The 7803-nt window shown below is 35.9% G+C and overlaps 1 long non-coding RNA gene across 1 annotated transcript; it reads left to right on the top strand.

Annotated features, from left to right (window-relative positions):
- Window positions 1-310: 310 nt before the first annotated feature.
- Window positions 311-7433, top strand: LOC145291609 (uncharacterized). Its single transcript, XR_013869466.1, has 3 exons — window positions 311-807; window positions 966-1156; window positions 5343-7433. It is a non-coding gene; the product is annotated as an uncharacterized LOC145291609 (long non-coding RNA).
- The last annotated feature ends 370 nt before the right edge of the window (window positions 7434-7803 follow it).

Consider the following 7803-nt stretch of genomic DNA (forward strand, 5'->3'; position numbering starts at 1 on the left):
ATTATTATTATTATTATTATTATTTGTTGCAGTATATTTTTTTGTTGTGAATTATTACATTTCTGTAGAAGAAAAAAATAAGTACTGCTAAATTTGTCCTTCATTTCCACGCCTCCCCTTCTACTTATTCTCCTCTTCCTTCTCCTTTTCTTCTTCTCTTCTTATTTTTGGGAGATCACTTCATTTATCGTTTAAGAAAAGGAAAAAGTAGACATGTCAGTTATGTTCTATTCGTTTTTTTCTTTTTCTTCCTTCGTTTCTTAAATTTTTGGAAATAATTTCATTTTCTTTTTGTGAAAGAAAATGAAAATGTAGACATGCTAATTGTCTCCCCATGTTGTTGTTCACCTCATCCTCCTTCTTCTTTCTTTCTTTTTGATTTAATGTCGCTTTAATTCGTCGACCGATTTTTTTTATTTTATTTCTATCGCAACACATAATGGACGCGAACGATAATATATTAATTCAGTTCTGCTCAGACAAGGAAAACGACTGCACTTCTCTCTATTTTAATTGATTGCCGGGGAGGATACATTCTCGTCTGCTTGAATCAGCTCTCTTATTCCATCTATTTATATTAATATCAGATCCGTTTAATAGATCAATTCGAACGACTTTATATTGGAACTGTACTTTTTTCCTTTCTTACGTTTATTCTTTATTTTTTAAGAAGGAGTCACCACATTTCAAGGCTAAAAGCCAGAATTGCGGAATCGAAATCAGATGGAGTCGGAGGCTTTGGAAAGAGTCGCAGTCAGAGATTCATAGGAATACTAAGACTTAATTCCCAAGTGACGAATATGAAAGGTTTGTGGTATTTTGTTACTATAGAAAACAGAACGAAAACATTTATTTAGCTTTGATCACTTTTTCATTTTATTCTTTTTAGTAAAAGTACCCAAGCTTTATTTTTCTCTTAAGGTGTGTGGGATTGGTGAATAATCTGACAACTTTTATAATTTCAGCCTTCTGGGTCAACAAGTTAAACTATCAACAAATGGAATTTATCTCCCTCCCCCGGTTGGAAGAGTAGACACAAGAGCCAGGAAAATGGAATTGAAAAGCCATCGTCCTCAAAGAAGAGCCTTCCGGCCAGCAAAAAAAAAAAAAAAAAAAAAAAAAAAAAATGCTTGGATAGCCCTGTCGACATTCCCCGGTATGTGCAATCAACAATAAGTTAAACCCTACTTAAAGAGGGAAACAAAAGCCTGGGAGGGTGAATCTCTTAGAACTGCACTGGACCAACAACATACCATAAACAACAAGGGAAAAATTATTATAAGAATGATCTAGACTCTGTTGATTTTGGCTGCCAACGCACAGAACATCTTAACAAAACAGCTAATTAATCACTGAAGTTATGTTATTAAAAGCTGTTTGATTTTAATTTCTTAAAGAAAGTCTGGCACTTCTGCATTACACGGACGGCGCTATTATTTTTGGTGCGTTTCACTAAAACTGTCGCCAGGTGGAGCTACTCGATCAAAAAACAGGGAACGATAAATTTATACCTTATCACGCTTCAATCTAACTCCAAAGTTACAATTAATCGACCAAGTTCTTTCATTTAATTTCATTCAAATTTCTTATCAATTTAAAAATAAAAACTATAATGTATAATATATAACTTTGTTGGCCCTTCAACAGATGCCACAAAAAAAAAACAAAAACAAAAAAAAAACAAACTATATTTTGTTATATTTACAATTTTACTTTAATTCAAAAACTGTTTCGGAGGAAAAAAAATAATCCCGTGTTTCTTTAATTCGAAAAATGTTTCATTTAAATCATTAAATTGTTCGGAACAAATCCAATGTTGCTTGAATTAAAAACTTGTTTTATTAAAATTATATTTTTTACACAGACATTTTAATAAATATAAATATATTGATAAATTTTCATTACATAAATGTTTCGGTTCGCAAATATTTTTCGTGTAATCCCTTCTTGGTGGAGTTATCGCCCTCTAACAATGGCGACGTCTGTGTAATGCAAAAGTGCTGAAAGTCTTTATATGCTATCAAAATTGACTTTCTTGCAGGCCTGTTTGACATCAATCTTTTCGCCAACAATCGCCAGCTTCTTGTGCGACTTAAGGATTCCACGCCACGGACATTTTATGTTGTTGCAAAGTTTTAACCAGAAATGTAATCGATTTTTTTTTTTCGGTGGGCGTGTTGAAGGTGGTATACATTGCTCACCGGTTCTTCTGTGTATTCTACCATTTCTTCTCTCAGCTGTGTCCTGTGTATTGCGACGGAGTGATCACTTGTTGCAGGGATTGATATATGGTGATCTGTTTGACGACCTTTTAGATATAACTAGCGGGGGGTACCCGGCGTTGCCCGGGTGTTTCGAGGTGTGTGTGCTCTTAAATTAAAAAGAAACCCGGGGGGGGGGTAAAAAGTTTTGGTAAGTTGGTAGGATCGAACCCGAAGCCCTGATGCGAAGTTGGAAAATAAAATGTGATAAAGAATGAACCGTTAACCGTTCGGCCAGCCAGAATGTGTTACTGAAAGATGTTTGAATTTATTTAAGTAAGAACAAAATTGACAGGTGCCCGCACGGAAGTCGTAGAGTTAACATTTTGTGTGAGCGTTACGACGACGACGACGACGACGACGACGACGTAAGCAATAGCTATTCAGCAGTTAACATTTTCTGCGGGACAGTTTTAATAAGGTCAATGACAAAAAAAAAAAGAAAACATAAAAACGAACATTAACACTTAAGCGGGGGGGGGGGGTACCCGGGGGGGGGGGTAATCAAAACATCGAAAAAAGCACAAAAAAAAACTAACGTAAGGCAAACGAACGATGTTAAATGTAAAAATAAAAAAAAAACAAAGACAAAAAAGAAAACAGAAAAACGAACGTTAAAACTTCTGAAAAAAAAAAACGTGAAAAATTGCTTAAATAAGCCTGTTTCGATATTAAAATTTAAAAAATCGGTGGATACCCGAGTGTTTTTTTTTTGGGGGGGGGGTCGGTCGGGGGTGTTAATGAAAACGTAAGAATAAGCGAAGTAAACAAACAAACAAACGAAAAAACAGAAAAACGAACGTTACGTGAAAAATGGCTTATATAATACTGGTTCAATATTTAAATTTAAAAAATCGAAAAAAAGAAAACAGAAAAAAAGACATCTCACACCACGATTCGAACCCAAAACGTTTAGATAATGAACCAACGGTCTAGCCAACTGAACTAACACGACGTACATTAAATACTTTCAGTTCTTCAGCTATTTAAAGTAAATCAGGCCATGACGTCATCTGACGCATGCGTAGAACCGGTCGTCGTCATGAGAGGACGGTTTTTGTCGACCCCCCCTGTAGAAAATTGTTGATTTCAGGGTGAAAAAAATTAACGTTTTTGGCCAATTTTTCGATATTTTTCGGGCGAAGGATGGAGCTTCAATATGATACCAAGTTTGTTAATTTTTGTTCTGTCTGTCGAAAGATTTTAGCGGACACACAAACACACATACATACATACATACATACATACATACATACAAACATACATATATACATACACACATTTTCGCTTTTATATATATATAGAAAACAATATAGGAATCCGCAAAGGATGGCCAATTTAAGCGTTCATATTTTCGTGTGGCATTTTCAATAAATATTGCAGATGTCGCTAGCAATGAAATCCATATTTGCATGTTTTATTGAAAATGTTCGTAAACATCATTGACTGCATATACTGTTACGACGGTTTAATGTATCTTCCTTATATTTATCCTGCTGCTACTACTACTACTACTACTACTACTACTACTGTTATTATTTTTTATAATAAAATAATAATAATAATAATTTAAAAAAAAATCTCACCTGTCTGATTAAATGTATGTATTATGTATTTCTACCTAAAACTTTCTGCAGAGGCCATGGATTTTCACGAGATCGGTATCAATTTAAAGGAACATTGCTAGCGCAAAAGAAAAATGTGGTAGTAGGTAGGCAGTCTCGAACTCTTACCACGAAGGAGAAAAAGAACGTGAAAAAAAAAACTGTGGCACGTTAGCTGTTGCGCCCGTGACCAAACTGGAAGTGACGTAGGTTTAAATTAAGGCTAGACAATCGAAAAGAGACGATGACTTTCGAAAATATCGGCGAAAAAAGCAACTCCTCCTTGTAGAAAAGTGCCCAGTTAAGGGCGAAGGAATTAATGTTTTTGGCCAATTTTTTTATATTAGTCGTCCGAAAGGTCTGGCTTCAAAACGATACCGATCTCGTGAAAATCCGTCGCCTTTGTCGAAAGTTTTTGCGAGACATACAAACATGCATACATAAATTCATACATACATTTAAACAGACCGGTGAGATTTATATTGAGTGTTTTGAGGTGTGTTTTGACGACTCAGGCGTGGTTGCTTAACAATATTTCGCAAAAAAAAAAAAAAAAAAAAAAAAAAAAATGGTAGTAAGCAGGCCGGCTCGAACCCCTACTGCGAAGGAGGAAAAGAACAAAAAAAAAACGTGACATTTTTGTTGTTGCGCCTATCGCCAAACCGGAAGTGCCGAAGGTTTAAATTAAGGCTAGTCAATTGAAAAGAGGGAATGACTTTCGAAAACATCGGTAAAAAAGCGACCCTTTCCTGTAGAAAAGTGCTCAGTTGAGAATGAAGGAATTGATGTTTTGGGCCAAGTTTTCGATATTTGTCATCCGAAGGGCCGTGCTTCAAAACGATACCGATCTCGTGAAAATTCGTCGCTTCTATTGAAAGTTTTAGGCATACATACATACATACATACATACATACATTTAAACAGATAGGTGGGATTTATATTATAGACTAGTCTGGGTGCCAGGCATTGCTCGGGTGTTTTGAGGTGTGTGTTGAGACAAAAAAAAAGTGGTAGTAGGCAGGCAGGTAGGCAGGCTGCAACCGGTACTGCGAAGGAGGAAAAGCACATGAAAAAAAAAAAAAAAACGTTACGTCTTTGCTGTTGCGTCCATCGTCAAACCGGAAGTGGCGAATGTTTTAATTAAGGCTAGTCAATCGAAAAGAGGGGGTGACCTTCGAAAAGTCTGTTATGAATCGAAATATCGAATTTAATTTTAATAAATAAATACGTTTATTTATCAAATAAGATTCTGCACTTTTTTGGCTTTAGACGGTTAATTTTTTTAATTTTGTATTCCATATCAACAGTGCTTACTATAAACTATTACTTTATTTTTTCTTGTTTAGTTTGTAGTAAATATTTTTGTGTGGTCAATTAAACATTATATTATAAAGTGACTCTCTTTAAATCTTTTTTTTTTTTTTGTAACACATTTTTAGTAGCGTAAAAGGTTAATACCGCTTTTCTTATATTACAGAGTGTTGCAGCAAGATTCGACACTTGACAAAAAGTAAAGGAAATGCCGGAAGGTGTTTCGGAGCGTAATAAAACCTAGGATGGGCGAAATCGCCACCGGACGTTTATACATCTTCCACCAAGACTCCATCAATTCGTGAGGCACCCATTTATCAAGTTTTTTTTTTTATTTTGTGTTTCTAATCTCTCTCAAGTTGTTGGAAATCGTCGAATACGTTACGTCTAATTGAAAAGCAAGTTGTCAAACAGTTGTGCGTGGATTGGCTTCGACTAATGCTGTTAATTTACAGTTGTCAACATCCGATGACCGACCACTACGCTCATCATCTTTAAGAGTCTCGTGACCGCTACAAAATTTCTTAAACCACCATTGTGCTGTACGTAGAGTAGTGATTCCTGGGCCAAACGCTTCGTTAATATTGCGAGCTGTTTCATCAGCTTTTCGGCCTAGCTTGAATTGAAAAGCAAATTGTGCGAATTTGCTTTTTTCATTCTTGATTTAACACCTGACAAAAAGTAAAAGAAATACTGGAAAGTGTTTCGGAGCGTAATAAAGCCTTGGATGGGCGAGATCGCTACTGGACTCTACATCTTCCACCAGGACTCCATCTCTGTACAGAAGACTAAAACGACTCAGGTATGGTTGCTTAACAATATTTCGCATCACTGGTCGCCGGACTTGAGACCACCTTACTCACTAATCTTCTTAACTAGTATTTGATCAATAAGCATTCTCTAAACATAGTTGGCTCTCTGAAGGCTACCATCGTGAAGACAAGGACTTGATTGCAAAAGCGTGTGACTGATTTCGCACTCGACTTGAGATGGTTATCTCCACCGGCGACGGTTACATTGAAAAATAATGTAGTCGAGGCATGTCAAACTCAGAGCCTGACGAGGGTCATAGGAGTCAGTTAGTTTGTGTTGCCAATTGGGCCACGCAGCTACAATTATAACTCAAGTTGACTAATAAAAATTATTGCATAAGATTTTTCTTTTAATTTTTTTTTTTTTTTACAAAGAAGTCACCACTTATCAAGGCCTGGATACCATTCGAGAACAAGGGGTAAAGAGCGTACAGTAGTCAAAGGGACAATGTCGGAGTAATCGTTATTAATGCAGAATAAAAAATCCTACATCTCGTTTAGTTATAAAATTGGATTTTCTTACTTTAAAAAGAATAACTGTTTGATCAATTTATGCGATTTTTGGAATATGACACCTTTTTACAAAACTAATTTATAAACATACAATAGTTTGAGCCTATTCATGAATGCGGATACAAACGTACATATCTTTAATAAAAAAGTATAACAAACGAAATTAGCATGAAATATAAATGTGTTATTTATTTCAACACTAGCAAGGTGATCCGACGTTGTCCAGGATTGAATGATGATCAACGAATGTTTCACACTTCTATATTTTTATTGTCATCGAAATCACAGTATTAATGTTGGATTCCCTTAGGGCTCCATTCTGGGCCCGACTCTCTTCCTGATCTACATTAATGATCTTCCAAATCACATGCTTACATCATTCGTAGACATTTATGCTGATGACACTACCATCTATGGTAGCAAATCAAAGACCGTTAACGACCAAGTTCTCTCTGATTTTCTCTTCTCTGATTGGTGGGATCCTTCTATCAATCCAGTAGATATCTAACTGCTGATGCAATTCTCTACCTATATAAGAGTCAAGTACGTCCAGGGATGGAGTACTGTTGACACATCTGGGCAGAAGCTACTAGAAAGGAATTATCCTGCCTTGATAGAATTCAAAATAGACTTCGTAGCCTAGTAGGGGATACCTTTTTCTATTCTCAGCAACCTCTTTCTTACAGAAGAGATGTTGCGAGTCTGTATCTGCTTTATCATTATTTTAATAGCAAGTGCTCGTCTGAGCCCCAATCTATGGTCCCCTTTCGCTAAACTTTCACGAGAAACATTCGTCTAGCTGAAAACACTATCAATAATTTCCCCCACTCTTTATCTGTGCCAAAACCTAAACGTAGATTCCATAAACAAAGCTTTTTTCTAAGAACTGCACACTTGTGGAACTCTCTTCCGTTTGCCTTCTTTCCAGCTGACTACAATATGATTGTCTTCAAGTCTAACGTAAACAAGTTCTTGATAAGCCGTTCCACTTAAATTAACAAATTTACCGAATTTCCATTACTAACGATTACTATATTACCCAATTGACTACTGTACACTCATTAACCCTTATCCTCGAGTGGCCTCTTGGCCTTGATAAGTGGTGATGCCTATGCCAAAAAAAAACAACAAAAAAAGATCGGTGTAATTATCCATTTTCAATCAAATCGATTTATTGACTGCTTTAGTTGAGGACCCATCACGGTACAGGAGGAAGCTCACATGCCTCTTGCAGTGATTTAATTCAAAATACATTATGGTCTATATTGCACTGTAGACAACATACTGTTGATTTTATAAAAT

The sequence above is a fragment of the Euprymna scolopes genome, chromosome 12, assembly GCF_053919585.1.
Source record: "Euprymna scolopes isolate OS-2025 chromosome 12, ASM5391958v1, whole genome shotgun sequence".
Taxonomy (NCBI): Eukaryota; Metazoa; Mollusca; class Cephalopoda; order Sepiida; family Sepiolidae; genus Euprymna; species Euprymna scolopes.